This window comes from Phycodurus eques, chromosome 10 (genome assembly GCF_024500275.1).
Source record: "Phycodurus eques isolate BA_2022a chromosome 10, UOR_Pequ_1.1, whole genome shotgun sequence".
Classification (NCBI taxonomy): Eukaryota; Metazoa; Chordata; class Actinopteri; order Syngnathiformes; family Syngnathidae; genus Phycodurus; species Phycodurus eques.
Genome location: NC_084534.1, coordinates 12,216,463 through 12,243,889, shown reverse-complemented (window position 1 = coordinate 12,243,889; position 27,427 = coordinate 12,216,463). Strand labels below are relative to the sequence as shown.

The following is a 27,427-nucleotide window of genomic DNA, read 5'->3' as shown; positions in this document are numbered from 1 at the left end:
TTAAACTACTCAAGGAAGTCATAAGGTCCTTTCAGACGGCACCAACCCATTCATTGTGTACGTGCTGCCATTTCGCAGCGCTGTGCTGCGGAGGCTGGGGTCGCACGAAGTAGTCGACTGCCGCTGTAGCAGGTGTGCCCGAATTGAACATTCGGTAGTATTTTGTGATGACATCTCGGCGCATCCAATAGAAGAGAAGGTGCTGGAGTGATTTCAGAGTATATAACGAGATTTCGGTGGAGTTATACAATGAAAACAGCAGAGAGGAGAAAATTGATCATTCGTATAATAGTCTTCCGCGCTCTGGGATACAAGACAGATGGCGTACCGTAACAAAGCTGTCTACATGGAGCTGTAGCTCACTGACGACCCTAAACTATCAAAGATCCTGTCATTCCATTAATAACTAATAATAAAAAAATAATAATAACTTGACAACTAACTTTTAACACGGAAAAAAGATTCAAATTTAAAGAAATACCCATTTAACCATTTAATATTATTACAAATGATAATATCAAATACTCCCTCCTCGGCTGAGGGCAAATTTATTGATGTGACCCCAGAGAACTTTGAAAACATGCCAAAAATGTCCAGAACACAGGAGAGGAATAAAAAAAATAAAGGAAAAAATAGAGAAAGAGAGATCAAGTTGTTGCTACTTTTGGTTTGTCCCATTAGTTGTCAAGTGTCAACAGCAGGTTACTCGCATGATTTGTTTGACAGTAACGACACAGTAATGTAATTAATGAATCATTAATGGGGTGTGGGTGGGGCATATAAAATCTCTCCTAGCGCACCATATTGGCTAGGGCCGCCCCTGGCTGTAACATAATGAAATGAGGAAAAAGTGACATGCTGTGAATATTTTCCTGATGCACTATAGCTGTACTATGCACATACTGTAGAATGTGTGTTTGAGAATGTTAAACTGTTCACATTCGGACACAATGAACTTTCTGTAGCCCACTTCAAATGACCTCACACTAACGAAAAATGAACCTCTGCGGCAAAGTCCGAAATGGGGCTGAGAGGATAAAAGGTGGGGCATTTCGTCGCAAACCTTTGGGGAGGTCAGGTTTCTCTAATCAAGTGGAGGTCAGGTGACGGTTACTTAGGATCTCTGAACAGCTCAACTTAGTGACACACAAGCAGGTATATCACATTAGAATACCATCCACTGTTGTATAAAATTGCTGCCTCAATAAACAAATCAAATCATTTTAATCAGCTTTGCCCAGTTGCTGCAAGCTATTTTATTGATTGTCTAGTGGGACAGCATTTCTTGCCAAAGAGCTTGCTGTAGTAAATTAATGCCTGTTGAGTTCTTATCATGAACTGAGACTTGGAGGTGTTTAGTATCAATTATACTATGTATCTTTCTACAAAACTATTGTTAGTAAATAAAACAACTTCCTTGGTGAATAATTGAGTTCTATTTCCACGTTATGCAATTCAGTGCTATTCTTACTCTGAGGTTAGTAGTGGCAACAAATTATAGTCCATACAAGTGTACTAAGTTTAAACAGAATTTGCCTTTGTGGGAAGAACAAAGCAATTGTCTTGTTTTTCTGTTACGATTGATGCTACAGCATAGATAATATCCACAATTTATATTTCTAGGGGAGGGGGGGGGGATTTTTTTTTTCTGCTTTGGGAGGAAATCTGAATCTAATCAACGTTGTATAATGAAAGTGTGTTATCAGTGCCTTGGTACAATTGGACTATCTCAAAGTCAGTAATTGATTTTGATAAATTAAGATCATATCGAGCATGACTTTCTCTATCAACGCAAATTAATATGCTATAAAATTAATCAGAATTAAAAGTGTGCTTAACTTATATTATATACTATATTTCTTTTTAGATGGAAAAAGTCCAGAAATGTCATTTGCTATGAATGTGTTTGGTTTGATTATTAAAGCCGTTTCTTTGTGTTGCAGGATCTATTTCTCTCTGAGTTGGCTCTTTTCTGACCTGGGCAGCAAAGTAATAAGGTAGAGTGTGTTGATGTTCTATCTGCACTGTTATTGTTTTGTTTTTCCACTGTGAATGGGACCATGCAAATAAGAGAGTGGGCGGCTCAGGGTTGTAGAAAGATATGAGAATCGGCTAGGGGAATTAGCTCATTGGCAACAGGGACATGCTGCGTCTTGACCTTGTCTTGTGTGGATTGAACTAGCATTGATGCTGAAGGCTTTCAGACTCATCACCAGACAGAATATGTGCACAATGCTGTGGCAGGCATAACTTGTCATTTGTTCAAGCTAATAAATCTATCAGGACTTCTGTTTGCAGAGGCAAAAAAAAAATGATCAGAAAGGAAATGTCAGCGTATCTGATATTAAACATTTCGAATGCAAGACGAGCACAATACTTTGTGTCGCATGGATGAAACGACACTTTTGGTTATGCAGCCTGGCGTGCACAATGTAGCCTGCAGAGGACCCAGCACTGATGGAACATGGTCGCAATGCACGAGTGTCCTCTGTGTTCTGTCCTGAGGAACAACAGTGGTCATTATTTCACACCAGATTAATTTCACTGTGTAAGCACTAGTCTGCAGCCTGATCCAGTGTAACTAAATTCTCAATGCACTTAAATGTGATATTTTCACATTGTTTAATTTTTAAAATGTCTGTAAAATCTAAGCACAACTATCTGGAACACGCATTAGGAGTTCATTAATGAGCTCTAGTGGTTTGTTTTGCCGTGTTACTCCGGCTTCCTCCCACGTTACAAAATCATGCACGACCCTAAACAGAACAAGTGTTCTGGAAAATGGATGGATTCACTAAAGTCTTTTCAGTAATGGTGTTTACCACTGTCAAAAAAAACACATCCTTTTTTTTTGTTGCATTTAAAAAAAAAACAAAAAAAACTACTACCAAACAGTGACACATCCTACAGGTCATGTTGTAGCAATTTCATTTTATTTACTCCGTAGCAGGACTCAAAACATGACCCTCCAATTCCAAAGTCCTTACAGGTGAGCTCCAGTTGCTCCTTATGATGACTGATTCAGATGGGCTGCCCTCCTATATGCCAAATCAAATCATTACTTGGCGAAATTTCTCTTCCAATCTTTAAGTGAATGTGATGCCTCGCTGAAGAAATATTATACAGTCTGCAGTTTTATCTGGCCATTGGTTTATGAATGAAAGAAAGAACAGCCGGGAGAAGAGTCTCTACCGTCACCATTCCACTGAGTGCAATAACTCGGAGCTTGCCATCATTCCGGGAGGTTTGACCAAGGAACTCCAACTGCTGGACATCGGTGTAAACAGGACGTTCAAAGTGAAATTGCGAGCGGCGTGGGAGCCATGGATGACAGATGGCGAACACAGCTTTACTAAAACTAGGAGGCAGCGCCGTGCGAGTTACGCCACAATTTGTGACTGGATTGTGGATGCTTGGGCTAACGTGTCTGCTTGCACTGTTGTTCGAGCTTTCGTAAAAGCCGGCATCATTTCTGAGGAGCCGCACGGCAACGAGACTGACTCCGACAATGACGAGAGTGTTTGATGGAGAACTTGCCCAGCTGTTCGTTTCGGATACAGAACATGAGGACTTTGATGGATTTGTGGATGAGGATTGATCAAAACATAACGTGAGTACATTGTTAAATACTTCAATAAAGTACAACCGAACACAGTTTTGCTCCTGCTGCCTTTTTAAAAACATTGTTTTAGCGTGCATGCATGCTACCGTATGTTTTAAGCTAGCGTATGTTTTACCATGCCTGCGCTCAATTATACGGTGCGCCTTGTGTATGTGTTAAATACAGAAATAGACGTCGTAACTGAGACTGCACCTTTTAATACGCTGTACCTTATGGTCGTGAAAATACGGTAACTAAGATTAGAGATGCATCATTTACGTCTGATCTCTGACAGTAGTCAGTACGTATCAGGCATTTGTCAGAACCAATAATGGGTCATCTTTCATCTTAACGTGGCTTATTTCTTTGACTCTGTTTTGTTCCCATGCAGTAACCTTTGTGTGCTTGTATGTGTGTAGTGTCACTTTGTGTTGGCATTGCATTAACATGCTTTAATCCTCTGCATGGCTTATTGGACACAAATCCACCCCCAACCAAAAGCTTTTAAAGCTCCTGCTGTTTCATTTCTATTGCTACCTTCACATTCCATCTTAAACACCATGTTCATTGAACGTGACCCAAACATTTTGTCAAATTTGTGGGCTGTTACAAAACAGCTACTGTATTTTGGTATTTGCTCAAAACAACAGGTTCAATTTACAGTGTTGAAAATATTAAACAGAAAATACAGTGCTATAGTGAAAAACTTCCCATATGAATTAATTTGTTCTCTGGAGTGAAGCTGAGACTGTGTGGGAGTTTTTTAAAGTAGCATTTTAACATTGCTGATAGTCATAAAAGTGTGAAAATTAAAAAAAAAAAACAGCGTAACCACTCTTAAAGGTGAAATGTTATTAAATGTTGAATGCATTTATTGGAATATGTCTAACAACTGTCTTAATAACATGCCTGTGACATGCTTTTATCAAAATACCCCATGGATGAAGAAATATAGAAACTTCACACACCCTATTTTGTGTTTTGCTGAATATTAAAGTCAGCACCCATAATGATTGGATTTTCACTTGTGGAGGCAGCATTTAATCAGAAAGCGGCCAAATTATACTTGAGTTAATGTGGCACATGACACCGGCAAACACAAATACGCTTCCCCCCTCGTCGACAACTTAGCCCAACATTTGAGGATGGGTCTGTTATCAGAAGCTAACTCTGTTAGCTATTGCTACTCTAAGCTAACACTGAAGCTCTGCTTGCCTTTTAGCTTTGACCATTAAAGTATTTATACTCTGCTTTTTCTCAGCTTTTCTAACATCAAACTAAAGCAGCCTGACACCATGAGTGAACTTTCTCTAGTATGTAACTAGTATGTGACATACTAAAATCCACTTTTACCTTTGTTATTTCAGTCATCCATCCATTTATTGTCAATTGTGTATTTCTATTAGGGTCGCAGGTGAATTGGATTCTATCCCATCTGACTTTGGGTGAAAGGCAGGGTACACCCTGGACCAAAGCCATAGAAAACAAAGTCTGGACAGTTACATGTGTTGGCGCCATATTGTCACCCAGCTTAACATAACGTCACTATGCAATGCAATGCAACACAATTGATGATTTCCATCAGAGGTGGGACGAAGTCCTTGCTTTGCAAGTCACAAGTATTTTTCCTCAAGTCCCAAGTGGAGACCAAAGTCCAAAGCAAAAGTTAGCATTTTTATACACAAAGTGTCATGAAGTCAAATCAGAGCCCTGAAGAAAGACCGATTTTGTTACCAACTGTACATTAGCTTGCTTGCTAACTATTTGAATGTAATAAACAAAGCCACTCACTGCTTTGCATTTGTTTATTTGGGAAATTATGGAGCCTAGCCTCATATGTTGATCAGAGTTTTGATGGGCCTTAGGATTTAAAATTGGGGAGACTGCCCCCCTTATAACTTTGGGCACCTGCCCCACCAAAGGTCTCTGCACGCCCCTCCTTGCTGGAATACCTCACTGGACTGGTTACCAGCCAGTCATAGCGAACATCTACTGGAGACAGACAACCATTTACACCCACAATCATGCCTGTGGACAATTTAGTCTTCGCTTAACCTAACATGCATGTTTTTGGAATGCTGGAGGAAGCCGGAGTACACGGAGAAAATCCACGCAAGCACAGGGAGAACATTCAAACTCTCAACAGGAAGCTGAGACTCAAACCCAGAACCTTAAAACTGTGAGGCGGATGTGGTAACCACTTTAATCAACCATGTTGCCTGTCTCATCCATCCGTCCATTTTCTACCGCTTATCCGAGATTGGGTCGCAGGGGCAGTAGCTTTAGCAGGGACGCCCTGACAAAAAACAGTGGCTTGCCCTCTCCAGGTCGGGGATGAGGTCCTGCTGCAAGTAAAGGAGTTCAAGTATTAACCATGTTGCCTGTCTCAATTTATTTAATTATAATTACTTTTTATTTTGATGTGGAGCTCAAATCTATATTAATTTCGCACCGGTGGTTGATGTTCTTAGTGGCTGATGGATGCACTCTTGTCTTTTATAAATCATATACCAGTACCTTTTGTAAGTCAAACTACCTAACGTCATCGTTCCAATTAAATTAAGCTAAACACGAGTAATTCTGTGGAACCTCAGAGGGAGATATTTTATCGGGAACATTGGGTCTCTTTGTAACTGTTTACCACTAAGACCCGCTTCACACAAACCTCATCACCCACGGCTGTAACCAATCTACAATGCACAATATAATTCTTTCAACAGAACAAGGAATTGTTTCCCTGCTCTTTGATAATATGAGCAAATTAAATTTTGTTCTCCCCACTCAGTGGTTCTCATTATTAGAAACGTCTCAGTAGGTCGAATAGATTTCTCGGACAAAATAATGGCGAATGTGGCTTCTATTTTAATAAGTCCGCTACTGCAGCTCTTCAGGTTGGCCATCCCCTACTGTAATTGAGCCTCAATCATGTGGCAGAGACAGAAGTTTAATTCCTAACGTGATCACATTAAATGCAGAAGAAGCACTGATAATGTTTACATGAAGATGGTTTGGATTTACATGCTGTTCCTAACATTGTATATTACACACTGCTGCATTTACATTTTTGAGCCGCCATCCACGTGCAGTTGTAATTAATTCCAAATGACCAGACCATGGCTAGTAATGTTCCTACCTGGTTTTATGTGGGCATAATTACAAAGATGAACGTCTTGTGTGAGGCTAATTTTTATTCCTCAAATTATTCATTTATGAGCTCTCTCCTATCTCCCACTTTCAAAGACATTTATGGATATTTCTACAATAGTACTGCTCTTCCTGTTATTTTTAGCTCTGCTGAGCTTCCAGTCATGGAAAACAAGTTATATTTCACAGTGAAATCTAGCAAAGACATGGGCTCGGCAACCAGCCGACAAGTACATTTGGTGCACTGTATCACACTGATCCTTACTGGTGATGCTGGTGCGGGTTTTTTTTTTTTTTTTAATCATTTAGGGCTACATTTGTTGTTGCCATCACTTTGATAGTCCTAATGCATAATTCATCAGTGTGCGGCATGTAATGACAGACTCCGGTCTCGGCATGATGTCTCACTCCTGCAGATACTGTACTTCTCGCTCCAAATTCCTCACGCTCACCTTCTCATCACCCTTAAATCGATGTATCTTCTCTCCTTGCTTTTCTTTACAGCAGTAGAGAAGTCTGTCATTTTGCTCAACAACCTATTAGTGCACCAGGTCCTCCCATCTTAATCTTGAGTCTGTGGTTCACAACATCTTTGTCTTCCAGCCTGTTGGCGCAGGATGAACAGATGGAGGCTTATATAAGCTGCTCATTTTGATAGGGATAACAGACAGTGGTCATAGGAACTTGACAATGAAATTCTCCGAAGCAGACTGCTACATGTGATCAAATTAAAATGTTGTTTTCAGACTTGGTGAAGCAGCATGTGGCTCATTATCCTAGGTTAGTTTTGTTTGCCCTGTTCCAAGTAACATCCATCCAGCCATCCATCCATTTTCCCAACCGCTTATCCTCACGAGGGTCGCGAGCGTGCTGGAGCCTATCTCAGCTATCTTTAGGCGAGAGGCAGGGTAGACCCTGAACTGGTCCCCAGCAGATCGCAGGGCACACATAAGCAAACAATCATTCGCACTCACATTCATACCCACGGGCAATTTAGAGTCTTCAATTAACCTACCATGCATGTTTTTGGGATGTGGGAGGAAACCGGAGTACCCGGAGAAAACCCACACAGCCACGGGGAGAACATGCAAACTCCACACAGGTGAGGCCAGATTTGAACCCGGGTCCTCAGAACTGTGAGGCAGATGTGCTAACCAGTCGCGCACTGTTCCACCGATCCAATTCGCAGTGAGTGGTAAACAAATAAACAAATGTATATATTTGGTCACAATTCATCTCATGTTTAGTGTTAGTGTGTGTTAATCAGAAGTGTCTGCTCTATCCGGTCTCCCCTGTTCTTGCAAGTGGAAAATTTAAAAAAAACTTTTTTTTTTTTAATTTAAAAAAACTCTTGGGGCTCTAATTTTGTAGACAGCGCAAGGATCGCTGGCATGTTTGTTTGGCAGTTTGGAAGACGGGCGTACAGACGCAATGAGGATGTGTCGTTTGACAACCGCCTGGCGCATGTGACAATTTAGTGACTGAAAGTAGGTCTAAGCTTACGCCTGCTCGTGCACATCTAACTTTTGGAGCAGCTAGTTTAATACAATTTGGGTGAATTTAATCGAGGTGCAGACAGACACGTGAGCTCCGCAGACATTTGTGATGGATCAGATGTAGACATTCATAAATACGTGAACGGCATGCATCGAACACTCTGAATGATTGTAGACATCAATTCATTGAAGGCATTATTATTATTATTATTATTATCTTTATTGTTATTATTTTTTTTAATCATCCCGCTGCCCGTGGCACAGCTATGGCGGACACACACAGAAACGAACGATCATGGTGGTCTCCAAGTGCCCACTTCACAGCGCACGGCCTCCCTTGCCAAATTTATATCATTCGCCCTTGGAGGTCTGCCAATAAACGTACTTTGCGTGCGTTGCCCTGCCGGACTCAAGAAAATTAGTTTCTTCTTCCGCCATATCAAAGACTGTGAGTGCGCCGGTCGCGCACTGCATTTATAGGGAAGGAGAGGAGCCGCTTCGATTGGACAGGATTGATGTTGGCTGCGTTGACGCCCACACCAGCGCAGACGTCCCATTTGTAAATGCGCTGATGTACGCCAGTCGACGAAATTAACAATAGCAGGTCTAACCAACCTCCTCACAGTGCTTGATTTATGTCAGCCACAAAAATAGAGCCCTAAGTGTCAGTCAAATGTGTCTAGGGCTTTTAGAATCAGTAGTGCTGACCGATGTAACTGAAACTATACTAGCAATGCGACTTTTTCTTTAACCAATCACGTCACATTCATCCTCCCAAGGCCAGCGAGCTAGCGCTTGATGATGTCGGCATTTTTCTGTCCTCTGATTTGTTGGTCAGAGTAAGACAGGTTTGACTAGCAAAACAGATCTGTGGTAATCTGAACACATTAATTCATTTAAAAATCAGTTTCTCTGGTAAGTAAGATGTATTCTACTTGTCTACTTTGTCATATTATTAGATAAATATTGATTCTGGACTGCTCCAGATGATCTACGTGGCATAGTTGTATGCTGTTACTATATTGCAAATTTGTATAGTATTGTTTTATAAATTGGGTAAATCCCCACTGAAGGCTCAAATATCAAACGCATGGTCCGCTACTGCTGCTTCGCATAGTTGTTGAGTAATTGGTCCACAGTACTGTGCCAGGACCATATATTATTGTTTTCCAGTCAGTCATGAAAAGCAAATCACATTAAAAAGTAAATTATGAAAGCCCAAAGTGGCAAGTATTTATCGTGACCTTCCGCTTACATGACACTTTTGTTTGTTACGCGCCTAGTTACACATGAATAGCGCTGAATCCATCGCTTTAAAAAAGTACGATTAACAAAAAGTAAGGCAATATTGCAAATCCAAATTGTGGCCTAGAAAAGCCTGTAGTATGTTGTATATGGTGGCATGACACAACGGTTCAAACATTAATGGGCTATTAAATGAAACATTGTACTCTACTTTATTTAATTGCAGCATGTTATAACCAGGCGGCACGGTGGCCGACTGGTTAGAGCATCTGCCTCACAGTTCTGAGGACTGGGGTTCAAATCACTGTGTGGAGTTTGCATGTTCTCCCCGTTCCTGCGTGGGTTTTCTCTGGGCACTCCGGTTTACTCCCACATCCCAAAAACATTCACGGTAGGTTAATTGACGACTCTAAATTGCCCGTGGGTGTGAATGTGTGTGCGAATGGTTGTTTGTTTATGTGTGCCCTGCGATTGGCTGGCAACCAGTTCAGGGTGTACCCCGCCTCCTGCCCGAAGATGGCTGGGATAGGCTCCAGCACTCCCACGACCCTTGTGAGGATAAGCTGCTCAGAAAATGGATGCATGGATGGATGGATGTTATAACCACACTGCCCTTTGCAAATTAACAAGAGTGGGCATAAAGGTTTTTGCGAAATGATTGTTTGTCTGATCTTTTAATTTCTTTTATTGTTTTACAGGCTCTCATGGTAGTCACACTGATTGGTCCACTGGGTTCAATTGTAATAATTACCTGCTTGTGTTACAAGACACATTGATTTCTCTTGTTTTCATTAGGCAAATAAAATGTGCTGCAGTTTGAATGTGAATGTGGAGAAATCCAACACGCTTAACCATTTTTCGTCTTCTGTCGCCTAAAAGAAGGGAAATAACCTTATTTGGAGTATTATCTGGTGTAAAAAGCATTATACACTTCTTATTACAGTGGTACCTTGACTTACACGTTTAATCAATTCTGTAAATAAGCTCAGAACCTGATTTACTCGTACATCAAATACATGTTCCCCGTTGAAATTAATTGAAAAACCATTCATCCGTTCCAGCCCAAAAAAACACCACCATTTTTGTTACGTGATTTTAGTGAATAAAAATAGCACTGTATTGTATCAAAACAGAATAAACTGAATAAAAGATAATAATAATAATTATAATAATAATTAATAATAATTAATAATTAATGATAAATGAATATAGCTGGATAGGCTAGTGAGGATAAGCGGAAAGGAATATGAATGAATGAATAATAAATAAGGGGAACATCCTAGTGAGTGACATTTGCATGTGAGCATCTTGGTGTGAGTTGTGGCCTCTAGCAGCTCCTTGAGGGTGCTCTCATTTTGTATTTTTGTGTTTTACTGTTTGTCACATTCAATAAAAAGGTGAAAGTACACCAGCCACTGTGGTTGTCCTTGTCTACATGCAAGGGCATTACAGTACCTTAAGTGCTGCTTTTTTTTCACTTTACTCGAGTGTTGCTGTATCTGAAGCTTTCTCCTAACTGTTTTGGCTAATATTTTTCTGACAGAATAAGTGAGGAAGCAATCTTGTCTTTGTGGATTTTATTACAAAATCTAAAGTCTTTGCAAAGAGAGGAAAAGCTACAAGTTTTACGAGTTGTCACCCCTGACTTAAGCCCAGACAAAAAGCCCCTTTGTTATATCAAAGTGAGAGAGACAGAGAAGGAAATCAAACAATTGTCTATGTCCAGCTGCACTAGTAGTCACAACATAACTAGGAACAAGTATTACACACACAGAGCTAGTCGTCACAACATAACAATAAACCGTGTGAAGTTTGTATAAAACTAATAGAAATAATATTTAATATATATTAAACATAAATTTTCCAACACACAACTCATATTTTGGCTAGCGCTGCAAAGCAAAAAAAAAAAAAATTCAATCGATACCGATTATTAGTAGTTAAGAAGGCCGATAACCGATATTTGCAGCCGATATTCATTTGCAGTAAAAGTGTAAAAACTTGGCGTAAATTTTTTTTAAAATACAAACACTTGTTTTAAATACTTTAAGCATGTATATTTAACCAAACAAAATACAAATATCTTGCAATTGTTCCTCCCATGCTGACTTCATCATTGCATGTTTTACACACAGCCTTCCCTGGTGTTGTTGGCTGATTGAAATACTGCCACACTGCGCTTTTAGACTTAGGTCCATTCATCTGCAACAAGGGTTTGGAAAAAAAAAAAAAAAAGAGAACGTGGGCCATGCTGACATATGATGAACTCGCCATAATTTATTACAGCATTTGAGTAGCCTAAAGCATTTGAGTAGCCTAAAGTTGATTTCATTATTATATTTTATATTTTACCATGCAATAGCAGGGACCCTGTCATTTAAAACTATGTTGTTACATTATTAATGATTAATATGACAAAAGTTACATAAATAGCATAATAGTTGCTATGAGTGCAATAAAACTCGTGACAGAACACAAACAGCCTTTAGGGCTTTAATGAGCTCACACGGTATTTAAAATGTTCCGCCATTTTGTTCAGATAAATTACTGAATCACTGAATTTTACTTTCTCGCATATATACTTCTTACTACTGTCACTAATTCTATATCAATATTATCAGCAGCCTTGTTGCAGAAATTGAACCAACTGTTAAACACTAAATAGCCCATAGAATCTCATCTTCACTTTAATTTTCAGGTCATAGGATCAGAAAGCTCAAAGCAACGTTAGTAGTCGTGAGTTGTAGAGTTTTTAATGAGTATTTCACGCAGATTCATTCTATTCTCAACATAACACATATGCTCCCATTGAGTCTGCTCAGCATTTAGAGCAGGACCAGCGAGCTAATGTTACGCTAAAAACTAGTCAGCCTTCGTCTCAGCATACCTCCCTGCAACAAAACAAGACTGAGTTGAATTTCTTACTCTCTCACAATCACACACACAGGCTTCTACAATCACTGAACACACCCTGCGGTCCCCCTTCTTAAAAAGGCGGACCACCACCCCAGTCTGCCAATCCAGAGGCACTGTCCCCGATGTCCACGCAATTTTGCAGAGGCGTGTCAACCAGGACAGCCCCACAACCTCCAGAGCCTTTAGGAATCTCATCCACCCCCGGGGCCTTGCCACCGAGGAGCTTTTTAACCACCTCGGTGACCTCAACGCCAGAGATGGGAGAGCCCGCCTCAGAGAACCCAGACTCTGCTTCCTCATGGGAAGGTGTGTCGGTGGAATTGAGGAGGTCTTCGGCGTATTCTCCCACCGGCTCACAATGTCCCGAGTCGAGGTGGTCAGCAGCGCCCCATCCCCACTATACACAATGTATATACACTGCTTCTCCCACCTAAGACGCCGGATGGTGGACCAGAATTTCCTCGAAGCCGTCCGGAGGTCTTTCTCCATGGCCTCACCGAACTCCTCCGATGCCCGTGTTTTTGCTTCAGCGACCACCAAAGCTGTATTCCGCTTGCCCAGCCAGTACCCATCAGCTGCCTCAGGAATCCCACAGGCCAAAAAGGCCTGATAGGACTCCTTCTTCAGCTTGACGGCATCCCTCACCGTTGGTGTCCACCAAAGGGTTCGGGGCCACAGCTCCGGTCGACCGCCTCAGCAATGGAGGCGCGGAACATGGACCACTCGGACTCGATGTCCCCCGCCTCCCCCCGAACATGAGCAAAGTTCTGTCGGAGGTGGGAGTTGAAACTCCTTCTGACAGGGATTCTGCCAGGCATTCCCTGGAGACCCTCAGTTTGGGCCTGCCAGGTCGGACCGGCATCTTCCCCCACCATCGGAGCCAACTCACTACCAGGTGGTGATCAGTTGACAGCTCCGCCCCTCTCTTCACCCGAGTGTGACATGCGGCCGAAATTCCGATGACACGACCACAAAGTCGATCATCGAACTGCGACCTCGGGTGTCCTGGTGCCAAGTGCACGTGTGGACAGCCTTATGCTTGAACATGGTGTTCATTATGGACAATCCGTGATGAGCACAAAAGTCCAATAACAGAACACCGCTCGGGTTCTGATCGGGGGGCCGTTCCTCCCAATCACGCCCTTCCAGGTCTCACTGTCATTGCCCACGTGAGCATTGAAGTCCCCAGCAGAACGATGGAGTCCCCAGTGGGAGCGCTCTCCAACACCCCCTCCAAGGACTCCAAAAAGGGTGGGTACTCTGAACTGCTGTTTGTTGCATAGGCACAAACAACAGTCAGGACCCGTCTCCCCACCCGAAGGCGGAGGGAGGCTACCGGGGTGAACCCCAATGTACAGGCGCCGAGCCGGGGGGCAATAAGTATACCCACACCTGTTCGGCGCCTCTCTCCGTGGTCAACTTCAGAGTGGAAGGAGTCCAACCCCTCTCGGGAGGACTGTTACCAGAGCCCAAGATGTGTGTGGAGGCGAGTCCGACTATATCTAGTCGGAACTTCTTGACCTCACACACCAGCTCGGGCTACTTCCCTGCCAGAGAGGTGACATTCCACGTCCCTAGAGCCAGCTTCTGTAGCCGGGGATCGGAACGCCAAGGTCCCTGCCTTCAGAGTTTTTCATGTGACTTTCATGTAAAGACACACTATTCTCCACATTGCATACATTCTCCCCATTGCTAATACATCGTCTGCTGAGCGTTTAGAGCCAGACCGGCGAACTAATGTTACGGTAAAAGCAAATCAGCGTCCGCCTTAGCGTGCTTCCCTCCAATGAAACAAGTGAATTAAGTTTTTTTGCGCCCCTTGTCTCAATCACACACACATGCTTTTGCTATCACGGACTGTTTCCATATCGAAATTATACGCAGCCTTCTTTCAAGTAATTCTCAGACATGTCGGGAGATACTCCGAGCTAGCAGAGCTGCCGCTGTATACTCCGCTGTTACTCTGCTTCTCACTGTACCGTAACTTCAACAGTAGTTGTGAAATGTAGAGCACTGTGATGTTTATTACAATTTCGAGAGAGTTTTCTGCATTTACCTTCGACACATGAGTTTTGCTCTCTGGAGCTTCACCACACAAGAAAACCTTTTCTCTCTCCGGCGTGTGTTTGTGAAAAAAGCCTCCGCTTCAGATGGTCTCTGTCCCTTACTATTGCTGTGGCTGCTTAACCAATCAGATGCTTCCGTGGGTGGAATAATGTTGGGGAGAGAAATGGCAGGAGAGAGAGAGAGAGAGAGAGAGAGAGAGAGAAGCGTAGCTGCATCTGAGCCGAAATAACCCAGGTTTAAATTCCTTTCTTGATAGCGGCACGTCAGATTTAAAACAACTACCGATATATGTACAAATTCAAAATATCGGGGCCGATAATCGGGCCGGTCGATAATCGGTTGATCTCTACCGCACACCCTCTGTTCCATCCACTCCCCTCAGTCAGGAGGCTTCCAATATAGGACCACCAGGCTGAGGAACAGCTTCTTTCCGAAGGCTGTTAGACTATTAAACTCAAACAGGGCTCTGTGGCCATGACATCAGCCCCTCCACAAGCATATTAATCCCTACACGATGAACACTTTATGCTCTTCAAGTACAAGGACCAATGGAAATATCATGTAAATATTTTGTGCAATTCAAGGCCCTGGCATTTGTATTCTCTCTGCATCCAAATACTGCATTTGCACCATTGAACACGTTCACAACTGCAAGTAAATATTTTTTATCTTGTCTTATTTTACTTGTTTTTGAAATTTGAAATTTACTAGGCTAATCTGGGACATTGGGGTGCAAATTTCGTGCCAAATCATGTGTAAATGTGTTTTGGTATGATAATTAAAATCCTTTGAGTCCTTAAATCCATTTTATTGCAAGAAAAGTTTGCTTTGAGCATACACACATGGACTGCAGTACATGTATACAAGGTCTTCCGACACGACATCTGCTGTCACACTTGAGCTGCCTTATGATTTAAAAAACTTCAAACATACAACAGTTACTTGGAACACGGAGTACAGAAATAACTTTGAGTAATAAGCCACATACTGCTTCAAGTCTGAAGACATTCTGATCTCATCAAATGTAGCATTATAAAGAATTTCCATTGCTCTTATTCTGCTCTGATCTTATTCTGTGAAACGTGACATTAAATGTAATCAATTAAAAGGGCTGATGTGGCTCAGTTGGTAGAGAGATTCGTACAGTGACAGAACGATTGGCGTTTCGAATCCTAGCTCCGACTGTCTGCTGTCCGGGTGTCCTTGGGTAAAACAGTGCACCCTAAATTACTTCCAGCGGGCCTGGCAGCACTTTGCAAGTCAGCAATCACTCATTGGTGTATAAATGTGAATGAGTGAATCTGAGCCTCTTGTCAAGGGTTTTGGCCACTGTGTTGATGTAGATAAAGCGCTATATACTAAGTGCCGCTCCATTTACCATTTACCCAAAAAATATTAGAGGATTATAGCACTATGACATCACTCTCAACAAAGTCCACCCTCCGGGAACATGACTATTTGACATAAAATGGGTGGAATCAGTTGTAATTGTTACCATAACGCTCACCCTTCAGCTTAGCCCGACACCCGGGTAGGTAACGCAGTAAACCGCAGTGTAATTATTTACGCTTGAAGCAATTAATTGCTTTTTCGGGGTGTTTACGTGCCTAATTTTAGTTTGTACCCCTCCAGACACATTTTTTTTTTCTATCACACATATCTCACACATATACAGTACCTTCTCACCCTCATCTTGCATTCTGCTCTTTCAGGAAACAAATTTATCGTATGTGCTAATTAACACAGTTGGCCTCAATTATAGCTGTAATTGGACCACGTGGAACACCAAAAATGAGACAAATCACAGCCACTTTGTCATCCTCCGATGAGGACCTATTACTAAAATAAGGCTAGCTGTGATGAACAGGCGCTGTAGTTACAGCTGCTGTGTAATGCTTAGCTTGGATGTGAAAGCCACACAGTATGTGGAATTGACAAGCGGAAATTATATGTACAATTTTTTATAACTCGGGGTAGTTTTAGGTTATTATGACCTTTTTGGGTCTTGACTAGAAAACGTCAACTGTCGATAGTAGCCATGCTATGAGTGTTTTTATTTTCATTTCACTTCTCAATACATACTGTACCTGTTTCGTAGCAGGGAATGCAGGTGGTGTACCAACATAAATTGTTTACTTTGTAAGGCTCACACAAATCATATGTCTGTCCATAAATCAAGAATTCTGTTGTTAAAGAGAATATTAAACGTCTTGTAATTGGAGGGATAAAACAATAACATCCACATCACTGAGCCCCCATCCACCTCTAGGGGCCAAATCTCATGCCTTTTCCATCCACAAAGCAGACCGTTACATGGTTAGGCCAACTCCATGCACCCTCCAGTATGCTAGTGAGGGTTGTCCAGTGTTCCACGACCGGGACGAAAACCACATTGCACCTCAGCTCATGTTTATTCATTGTATAATGTACTTTTTTTTCTCCAAGACCATGGTTTCCAAATTTCATGTTTCATGCCATATTACTGCTCATTTTACCCATTTTCCAGAATTAGATCTATTCTGGGAAAAAACAAATTTATCAAATTTACATGTGCTGCAGTTCCATGACATATATTATAGAAATTTGCCTGACTGTATTTGAAATATTTTTGTAACAATAATTACAGAAAGAGATGAATGACAAAATGTGAATCTATGAATATCTTATCTCATTTTTTATGAATATCTTATCTCATTTTGCTGGAACCTCAGCATGCTTCTCACAGTGACAGAGGTTTAGAACGCTGCGGAGGTGTTGTTCCACTGAAAAACTGTGACATCATACAGTTCACCTAAAGTTTTACAGGATTTTTCTTTTTTTATAAAATGACATGCAGGAAGTGAGCTTTGGTCTGCATGTGTCAGTGTTTGAAAAGTGAAGAGAGGTGTTTAAGTAGAGCAGGTGTGTGAACAAGTACTCCCTGGACAAAGGGAAACTAAACTTAAAGTAGCAGTAAAGCAGGGTGCACTGCACACATACCAATTTTTAACATCTTAACCGATTTCTAAAAGTCAGGGCTCACTATGCTTTTAATTTCTAACAGCCTGAAAGTTGTACAATTTGGAGACCAAAATTTGCAAACTGTAATTACACATGATGTCAGATGATGCCAGTGCACCTCAGTGGCGGTGGGGGGCATTTGTGTTTGGTGATACACACAGTGTAGTGTTTGAACTGATACCCCTCAAATACACACACACACACACACACACTGAGTTCTTCTCCTGCAAGTCGAACCCACTCTTGTGATAAATCTCCGGCTATGCCCCAGTCCTTATGGCAATAAAAGGTGGACTCGCCATTGCCCTATCAGTATATGTAGCAGAGTATACAGTTGCTCCCTTGCTTGTGACATGGCCAGCCCCTTAGAATGGGCTAATTTCGGAAAGAAAAGAAATTATGTGTGTAAAGCGTACTATCGTCCTTGATCCTTGGGGTATTTTGGCAAAAGCATGTCATGTCCCAAGGATATTATTAAAACACCGAAGAATTGTTTTAAATCGTTAAAAAAATAAAAAAATAAAATAAAAACATCACAATCTTTTTCCTGTAGTTTACTGATGATGTAGTGGTCCATCTGACTTATAAAAACTAAACGTGACAAAGCCTTGCTGTCCATATTGTGGTATGCACTTCTGTTTAAGCTAAGCAAGCGTTCCAGTAAGACTGGGTTGATATGATTTTTCTTGTATTAACTGCATAATATTTGTGTTTCTGTAATTTAACCATGAAAAACACTTTGTGAGCCCTCTTTGAGAACTTATTAATACTTACTTCAGTGCAGCCATCATGGCTTCAGTTGCCACTGAGTGACTGTGAATGTGACTGTGAATGTTTGTCTGTCTTGATATACAGTATGAGCCCTGTGATTGACTGGAGACCAATCCAGGGGCGCTCAAAGTCGGCTGAGATAGGCTCCAGCTCACCGTGACCCTAATGAGGACAAGCACTAAATGGATGGTCGTCTCTTTGGGAGAGTGTTTCGTGATTTATTTTTAATGAATCGTTACCTTCTACTTAAACTTGTAAGGTAATCAATTATGGTACCTGAATCAAATATTGATTGCACGGTAAATAAAGGTTTAAAGATGGCGGCCTTTCGAACTCTGGAATGAGGTTGGGAGTAGGCCTATTTCTTTTTCTGCTCCCTAGTTGTGATTTGCAAAGGGCTAACGTGTTTAAATGGTAAATAAACCTGGAGGGGCAGATTAAGGCCGCGTCATCTGGCCACAAGTGGAGCTTTGGCAACATCAACACGTCACCATGTCAAGCCATGCGCAAAGCTTTATTAAAGCGCTCCAATTTTGGCTATCCTTGCCTTTGTGTCACAAAGTTACTCATCCATGTACTGGCCCACCTAAGGTCATTGGGTCACATCCCAGTTTTATCCCGGTGCTTCTCTATCCTCCTGCTGTTGCCATCTCATCAAGCTGACCTTGTTCCACTTCCTCTCTGTCTCCTCTTGTTGCCCAGCCCCGCATACTGTACAACTCTCATTTGGCTTTGATTGTCTTTTCTTTTCTTGTTTTTGGTTTTATTGCCTCACGTTTCATCCCAACCATAAAGTGCAATAGACGTTGAGGACCCAAAGTGATGGTGCACTTCAGCCTTTCCAGAAATATGATCGCTGACTCTGTCTGGTTTAGGATTTTTAACCACCTGCAGTCTGCTCCGTTTCTGGTACTTTAGTGGATGGAAATAGTGATGATGTACTGAATGAGGATGATGGGGTGGCAGACGTGTCCATGATTGTGCCATTTTGTATGCACAGCCATGTATTCCAGTGGCCTGTAGCGAGGAAATGGAGTAGCACATCTGGTGTTTGGATGTTTGTGTTTCTGCCTGGCATGATTGTGTGTCAGTTGAGTATCCCATCTGGCCCGGCAAATAATAAATAAGTCATTAAATTAGCCAGGGATGATGGGCACATATTTGGGATGGATCTGTTTCTTGTCTTCAGATTCACAAGAAAGTATGTAAAAGAATACTCCAAATGTCATTAGATTAAGTGTACAGTCCCTAAAGAGTTCTTCAACCCAAAGGCCAGATCATAATAATGTACAGCATGTGTTATAATTTAATCACAAATATTTGGACATTACCAAGTGTCAAATATTATACTGTACAGTAGTCCAACAATATGTATTTTCATTTAACCGGTTGGGCAAATCTTAAATAAATGTTAAATACAAAATGCATTGCATTTAAAAAATGTTGCTGAGAAAAAGGGATCCTAAAGTGCCTTAAAGAGGCACTAAACAGGCCCAAAAAATGGCATGTAAATTCGACATACCACAAAGAAGAGTAATGTTAACCGCTCACAACTCATGTGACTGCATTAGTGCTACTTTGTGTGCTTAGTAGGTAGTGTGTTTGTATATGTGGGGGTGGAGGTGGAGAGCTGTAATAACAGTTGGATGCAGGAAACTGTCTCATCCTGGCACCCACGCTGACAAGGTTCGTGTACATCATTACTGGGTGCCATTGAACGCAGTCCAAAGATTACAAAGTAGTTCAAAACATTCTCTATGAATTAATTTGACAGGACGCATAAAGCAACACTGAGAAGAAGTTCAAAAACATCTTCCAACACTAGCTCCAAAGACCTCACTTTCTTTCTATGGTGGTACATAGAAGCTCGGCTCATGCATTTTGTGAGTCGGGTTGAGCTTCGATTTGGTTGACTTTCAAAACTAATTTCCCATTAAGATCAATTATACTTGGAGTTCGATAAGTCAATTCGCACACCTTTATTCACTGTCCAGGCTATGTACTTTATTAACATTAAGAAATTGTTGAGAATGTACCTCAGCAGCTCACTTTTGAACTTAAACTGTTACACAAGTACATCCATCCGCTAATCCTGTTCAGGGTTGTGGGGTGTTGGAGCCTATCCCAGTTGACTTGGGGTGAAAGGTGGACTACACCCTGAACTGGTCACCACTCAGTAGTCACAGGGCACACATAGACAAGGACAACCATTCACACTCACATTCATACCATCACTGATTGGGAACTGAACCCACGCTGCCAGCACCGAAGTCAGGCGAATGTACCACGACACCATGACAGACTGTTACGCAAGTCAAATAAAAAACAAATGCATGCACAGAGCGGCACGGTGGCCGACTTGTTAGAGCGTCAGCCTTACAGTTCTGAGGACCCGGGTTCAATCCCCGGTCCCGCCTGTGTGGAGTTTGCATGTTCTCCCCGTGCCTGCGTGGGTTTTCTCCGGGCACTCCGGTTTCCTCCCACATCCCAAAAACGTGCATTAATTGGAGACTCTAAATTGCCCGTAGGTGTGAATGTGAGCGCGAATGGTTGTTTGTTTGTATGTGCCCTGCGATTGGCTGGCAACCAGTTCGGGGTGTACCCCGCCTCCTGCCCGATGACAGCTGGGATAGGCTCCAGCACGCCCGCGACCCTAGTGAGGAGAAGCGGCTCAGAAAATGGATGGATGGATGCATGCATAGAAAAAAAAAACTTTGAGTTTCTGTTGTTGCTGGGACTTTGCCTCTGCCTTCAACAAGCATTTGGTTCCCCTGCATGAGAATGTTGATCATTTCAAAACTAGAGATTACAGGTCCGTTAGACCCAACGTACTCTGACAAATATGGACACTTGTAGGGTCAGGACTTTGGTTTTATATCATCAACGTCCACTGTCCTCTAAATTTTGATAGGACCGACGCACGTTTTGAGTGATATACATATAGTTGATCCACTTTAAGAGCAAATCCAGGAGGGAATGAATTCATCTAAGCAGATGCTAAAGTATATTGTCTGCATTTTGACTGTTGCAGGAGGGCATTTGGTGAATTCGCTGATGTGAGGATTTAAGGTTGCTTGTCGGCTAGCAAACACCGCTGCTGGGTTGCTGTGCTATCCCACCACCTGTTGATTTCAGCGAGGCATTCGTGTTATTGCCAGAGCGCATTATTGGTGATTAATCGACCTCAACCTAGAACCGTCATTGCGGAGTGGTAAAGTCAGTGTGTCAACTAGTCGTTTAATAAACAGTATATGTCTGCACACTAAATACTAATTTGTTGCCACAAAGAAGCAGTGGCTCGATACTGGACTGTTAGGGAAGCAAATCAACTTCTTTAGAAACGTTATGTTAAAATCTTAACTTTCAGCTCTTGCTTCTATGCTGCTACGTCAAACGCATTAAAAAACACAATGATAAACGCATGCTTGTCTTGAAATTGTTTCCGTAGATTCTGAATGTCCACTGTAAATCGACTCAGTACATGCATAGTAAGCAAATTACAAGCAGCTGCTACAATACAATTCACACAAAGTCCTCTGTAAATTAAACCCTTAAGTATGGGGGGGTGCATGAAAAATGCAAACTTTGCATTATAGTTGCGCACATAAAAGCATAGATTATGTAAAATACAAACATAATTTTAAATCTGAGGATTGCTTAAGACTGCCCTTGAGCAATACCACTGGGTTAAATAAAATATGCACAAAATGTAAATTACATACCAGTTCCAAAATGCAGCACAATGGCATGACTTGACCAAGTGATGTTTGGTCATGTCAGTAGGCCAGGACCTTCCCTCTTCTTTGTAAAGCTACCATAGCGAAGACGTAAGCCTCTCAATTGGCTTGGGATTGGTTTGAGTGAGACATGCTTGTGTAATAATGTTAAAGTGGTTAAGCCCCCAGGCGTCTTTAAAGAGCTTTCCACAGCAACACAGGGTGAAAGCGAGGGGATTGGGAAGAGGCGGGGTAGGGAGCAGAGAGACTCGGGTTTTGTGGTTGTTGTTTTTTCTTCTTTTTTTTTTTTTTGGGGTCACAATGCAAACAGAAAATTAGACATTTCATTAGGGTCAAGACTTACAGTGGCACTAGTGAGTGAGGAGCGTTGTCAGGAGAGAAAAAGTGAGATGCACAGGATGTTGCTCACTGATGACTAGGCTTTACTTCCATGCAGCCACTCTTCAAAGAAACACCCCACTGGCACTCTGATTTACTTTAAAGAGGACTAATAGAGTTTGGTGTCGTTATGGTTGACATATTCAGTTCTGCTTAGCAATTTAAATGTGATGTGTTAAGTCTCGGTGGGTGGTGAAAGAATGCAATCCCGTCGAGCTCATGGCTGACGTGCTGCGTGTTTAGCGGAGGAGTACGCATCATGCTCACACCAAGCTTGGACCACAACAATACAGCATAGTGAGCTCACCTTGGATTGGCTTCTAAGTAAACGGTCCACTTGCATGAGCAAGTAGACTGGTAGTAATTGCATGTTCCTCACCTTCATGTGAATCACCATCATCAGCTCACTGGAAATGCAGATTGTTGCTCTGTAATCAGGCTTGTTTCCCTTCTACTCAGGGAATTCATCCTTAACTTCAGAAATACACCTACAGCTTACTGGATTTTGCCGCGACAGGCCACCCAGTCTTATTTTTTGTCCTATTTGCGCGGCCTGACTCAGGATGTGGAGTGGAAAATTAAAGGAGAGCCCAGGGCAACAACAGTCCTATTTATTTAAATCGCAGGAACAGGAATCCACTTTCTCTCCCGTAGAGGAAAATATGTATGAAAAAGAAAAATGGCTTAAATTGCCTCAAGTTCCAAAATACAAATTCATCGTTTTAATCCTGTGCTTTTCCTCACATTAATTCAATTTATGGCTCCAGAACTATATTTCTTACTATGATATTTTAGAAAATCAATGTTGCCCCTTTTCCATTCCACAATACCTGCTCGGTTTTACACACTTTTGGCAAAAGCAGGTACAATGAGATACTATTTTTAGTGTCTGGACAGCAGATATACCATATGAGTTAGCACTGATGGGTTCTTATTGGTCGAGCAAATTTGTCTTCAAGTAATTGTATAATATATGTACACAGCTAGAAATACTACAAATCAATACAGTATTATACTCAATAGTCTTCACTTAGCTGCAGTGCCTCATTCCCTGCTACCCTCAGTCTCTTCTCGAATAAAATGTGTCTCCTTAGTTTGACCAACAGTCACATGCCAAGAAGTAAATGCAGGAGACTCTCATTCCTCATCCATTGGAGTTGTTTATTAGCGTTCCAACTGTGTTCAATGTGGCGTGGCATTCATAGTTTCCTGCGGCACTATTTCGAAATGGGTAACCTACCACCCAAAAACCGAGGCAAGACATGTAGCGCCAATTTGAGGTTACAGTAAACTTCAACTGGGAGTGGAAAATGAACTACTTGAAGCGAGCACGTTTTGCCTTTTATTTGGGGACATGGGCAAGCGAGAAAGTGAAAGCAGGCGTTAAAAATACTTTAAAAAGTGTGTTTTAATAAGTCTGAATGTGTTCAAAAGGTGTGTAAGGGTAACTCTATTTAAAATAATAATAATATATGGTCTCTCCATATTGCAGATGTTCACCTATTGTATCCTGCATTTATATACACAAAAACATTAAAAACCCACAGTGTCACTGTGTATTTCAGTCTTAATGTACAGTATATTTAATGACAATAGAAATATTACACCATCTTGCTTGTTCTCATGGAATGTAACTGGCTCCCTAGTGTGACATCTCGAGAGACTACACTCAAGTAGCCCTGAGCAGGACACTAAATGCTTGTGATGAGCAACTTTGTATAATGCACTGCAGCCTCTGCTATTAGTTTATGTACTAACCAGTAACAACATCATGACCACTCGCACACTACAACCACAACAACGTACATATTCATCCATCCATTTTCTATACCGAGAGGTGGAGCACACCCTGGATTGGTTGCCAGCCAATCATCGTCAAATATAGACAAACAACTTCACACTCATAGACAATTAAAGAGTATTGAGAAGAGTCAGAACTTAACATGCATGTTTTTATTTTTATTATTATTATTTTTTTTTTTATGTGGCAGCCCCAGTACCCAGAGAAAACCTAAGCAAGTATGGGGAGAACATGCAAACTCCACACAGGAAGGCCAGAGCTGAGATTCAAAACCCAATTCCCAAAACTGTAAGGCAGACATTGCTAATCACTAGGATAATTTGCTGCAAACATTTAAATGAATATTTCTCAAACAAGAAGAGAGGTTTGATACAGCTCTTGTATTGGATACTAGATTGTGCGAGCTCGTCATGTTGCAGCTGATTTATATGTAATAGAAGAGTAGCCCACATCACCTGATACTGCTAAATGTTTGAGACAATACACAACGTTCTCAACAAAATTTAGTGAAAGTTAAATGTGCCATTTTAAACCTTTAACATTGATTGGATCCTTCGGTAAAAGGTCACAAATAGATGATGTGGTTTAAGGTTCACTCAATATCAAGGGCCAGCTATTTTTGTCTTGTTTTTGTTCTGTGGGCTATCTGTCGCCACTGTGGCAATCTGACCTTTGGACTCACTGTGTCCTCTACCTCACAATCCTATCTTGAAATGGAGAAAGGTCCTCAAAAACTCATGTGCAATGGTCCTCATTACTTATAAGTTTGGTATTTTTGGGGGAAATTTGTGTAAATGTTGTGTTGTGGTGTTTAAAGTAAAGAATTTATTTGTGAAGCCATTTCCCAATTAGTTGCAAGTGTGTGCAAATATTCCCCCATAATAATATATTCCACTCCAGATTTTTTTGTTTTAAAGAGACATATTATGCATTTTTTTCTGCACAGTTTAAAATAGTTCCCAGCATTATTAAAAAAAAAAAAAAAAAAAAAACATATTCCTGACATTCTTCGGTCGAAATACACAAAAGATGAAGAATTACAGTACACTTGGCTTCCAATTCACTTCACTTGGTTTTTGGGGGAGTGGTTATGTCTCATGCAAATGAGCTACTGCTCACCCCATGCATCTGTACATTGTGTAGTACAGCTTTTGTTACCGACCGGGTAGCAGCCACTTGTTCACAAAGAGCCATCTGAGGAGAAAACTGAGCTTCCATATAGATATGTAAAAATATCATTCAAGTGGAGTTACTGATGTTATTGTTGTTTGCTGGCCTGACTTCAGTGTATGCAGCGTGGGTTCAGTTCCCACTCAGTAACAGTGTGAATGTAAGTGTGGATGGTTGTCTGTCCCCAAGTGTGCCCCTTTGCTTAGCTGGCAACCAGTCGGAGGGCTGCATTTTGCCCAAAGTCAGCTGGGATAGGCTCTAGCTCCCCGTGACCCTGAACAGGCAACATAGAAAATGGATGGATTGCTCATTCAACTCACCAAGCTACTGAATTACATTTGCATCTACATAGTGCTCAATCATTTGTGTTTCCCTTCTAACAAAATAAAAACAAATGGTGATTATGTCATTTTCCAGCATGAAGTGAGATGTGTTTGTGTATTATTGAAGAAAGCACAGTTGGATACACACACAATGTTGTTGCCACTGTGCTGTAGCAGATGTTAGTGCTCGTGGTTGAAGACGGTCCAGATGTCTGCTTCATGCAGTTCTTTAAAGGCTGTGCTAACACTGCGAGCTAACAGCAGGGAACGTGTGCAGAATTTATAGACTCACTCTAAGGGAAAAACCATATTGAGCTCATTCTGCGCTTAGCCTAGATTCCTATCCATGCCCTTTAATCCCAGTTTACTCCCCTTAAGTGTTTGACTCACACTGTGTTATGGAGACATTATCTCTGAGAAAATGGGAAAATAAATATAATTGGATTGTTGTGTTTATTGAATTACTTACTACTTACAGCGGTAGCAGCATGTGCCCTTTTCTGGGTCAAGTGAGCATGAAAACCCACTTCTGACACCACTTTTCTTCAGGGAATTTGAGCTGTGATGACCTTGAGGTTATTATGCTAATTGCATGTCAGTGTAATACATGTCAGATTGTGTCTAAGGTGATAAATATAGTGTATGCAATTTATTCCAAATGTCCTTCAAATGGCACCAAATGACCTCATTGTCAAGGCTTCTTTTTTAATGCTGTCGTTTTGAAGAACAAAATTCCTTATTCACAGGGGACAACAGGACGGTACAATTTCTTATTGTGGGCCATGTGGAACGCTTCAATCGTGCCTCAAACAGCAAATATATGTATATATTAATAAATTCCTCAAAATTTGAAAATTTGTGTTTTAGAACAGTATTTCTTAACCTGTATACGATCGAACCACAACGGTTCGGTGAATCAGTCTCAGGGGCTTGGCAGGGGACAAGACAGAGAGACACGCAGTGTGTGTGTGTGTGTGTGTGTGTGTGTGTGTGCGTGTGTGCGTGTGCGTGTGTGCGTGTGTGTGTGTGTGTGTGTGTGTGTGAACGTCCATGCGTCTGTAAGTAAAAGCCTTTTTCTTTTCTTTTTTTTAAACTTGTCCTGTTCAGCTGCATGGGCTTGCAAAATGGTGGATCTGTATGCCTTTGTGCTGGAACAGTTTTGCTCTGATATAGGGGAGTTTGAAATACTCCCTCTGCTTATTTTTAAAATGTTTTATTATTCTGATGCTTATTGAAAATGCCACCGGAGAGAAAGGGGTTTTAGGGGACAGACAGAGGGATAGAGTGGACAAGGGGGCTAGGGGTGAGAACCACAGCAGAACAATAATGAGGCAGTCTAGATATTTGAACACAAGTAACATTACAACAGTCATTTGTAGGTGCGGGGAGACACCGGATGCACGATTCGTTTTTTCGTCTCAACACCTGTAAGAACCTGTGAGTTGACATGTTAGCAGAACCTGTGTTGTTGTTAGTCATCACAGCACAAGTGATTGAAGCCTATAGTGTGTCTCTCGAATTTATTAGTGAATGAACACCATATCACATGCATGTTAGTCAACTGGTGTACGGAGTTGCTGAGTCGGCACTTCGAGAAAGGGTGGGCGAGTCAGCGAGTCCGTCCAGCAGGGGACCCACCCAGTGGAACGCCACTGACCCCCCAGGACCCAGGTAGGTCCCGACCGAAGTGCCCCGACCAGTCCCAAAGTGAGGGGCACGGTCCGGTGACCACGGCCCCCCATGCCCAACCCCACCCCCCAAAATCTGCAAATCTGTAT

The 27,427-nt window shown here is 41.7% G+C and overlaps 1 protein-coding gene across 9 annotated transcripts in view; it reads left to right on the top strand.

The window, feature by feature from the left end:
• The window catches only part of dlgap4b (discs, large (Drosophila) homolog-associated protein 4b), a 138,118-nt gene that overhangs the window by 40,845 nt on the left and 69,846 nt on the right, over positions 1-27,427 (top strand). For 4 of the 9 annotated variants that reach the window (XM_061688264.1, XM_061688266.1, XM_061688268.1 and 1 more), the window contains one exon: positions 1,944-3,610. The exons of 1 other annotated variant lie outside the window; for it this stretch is intronic. The gene's annotated coding sequence lies outside the window, so the exon portion shown is untranslated. The remainder of the gene's footprint in view (positions 1-1,943; positions 3,611-27,427) is intronic. 4 more of the 9 variants (XM_061688269.1, XM_061688267.1, XM_061688272.1 and 1 more) reach the window with 2 other exon arrangements.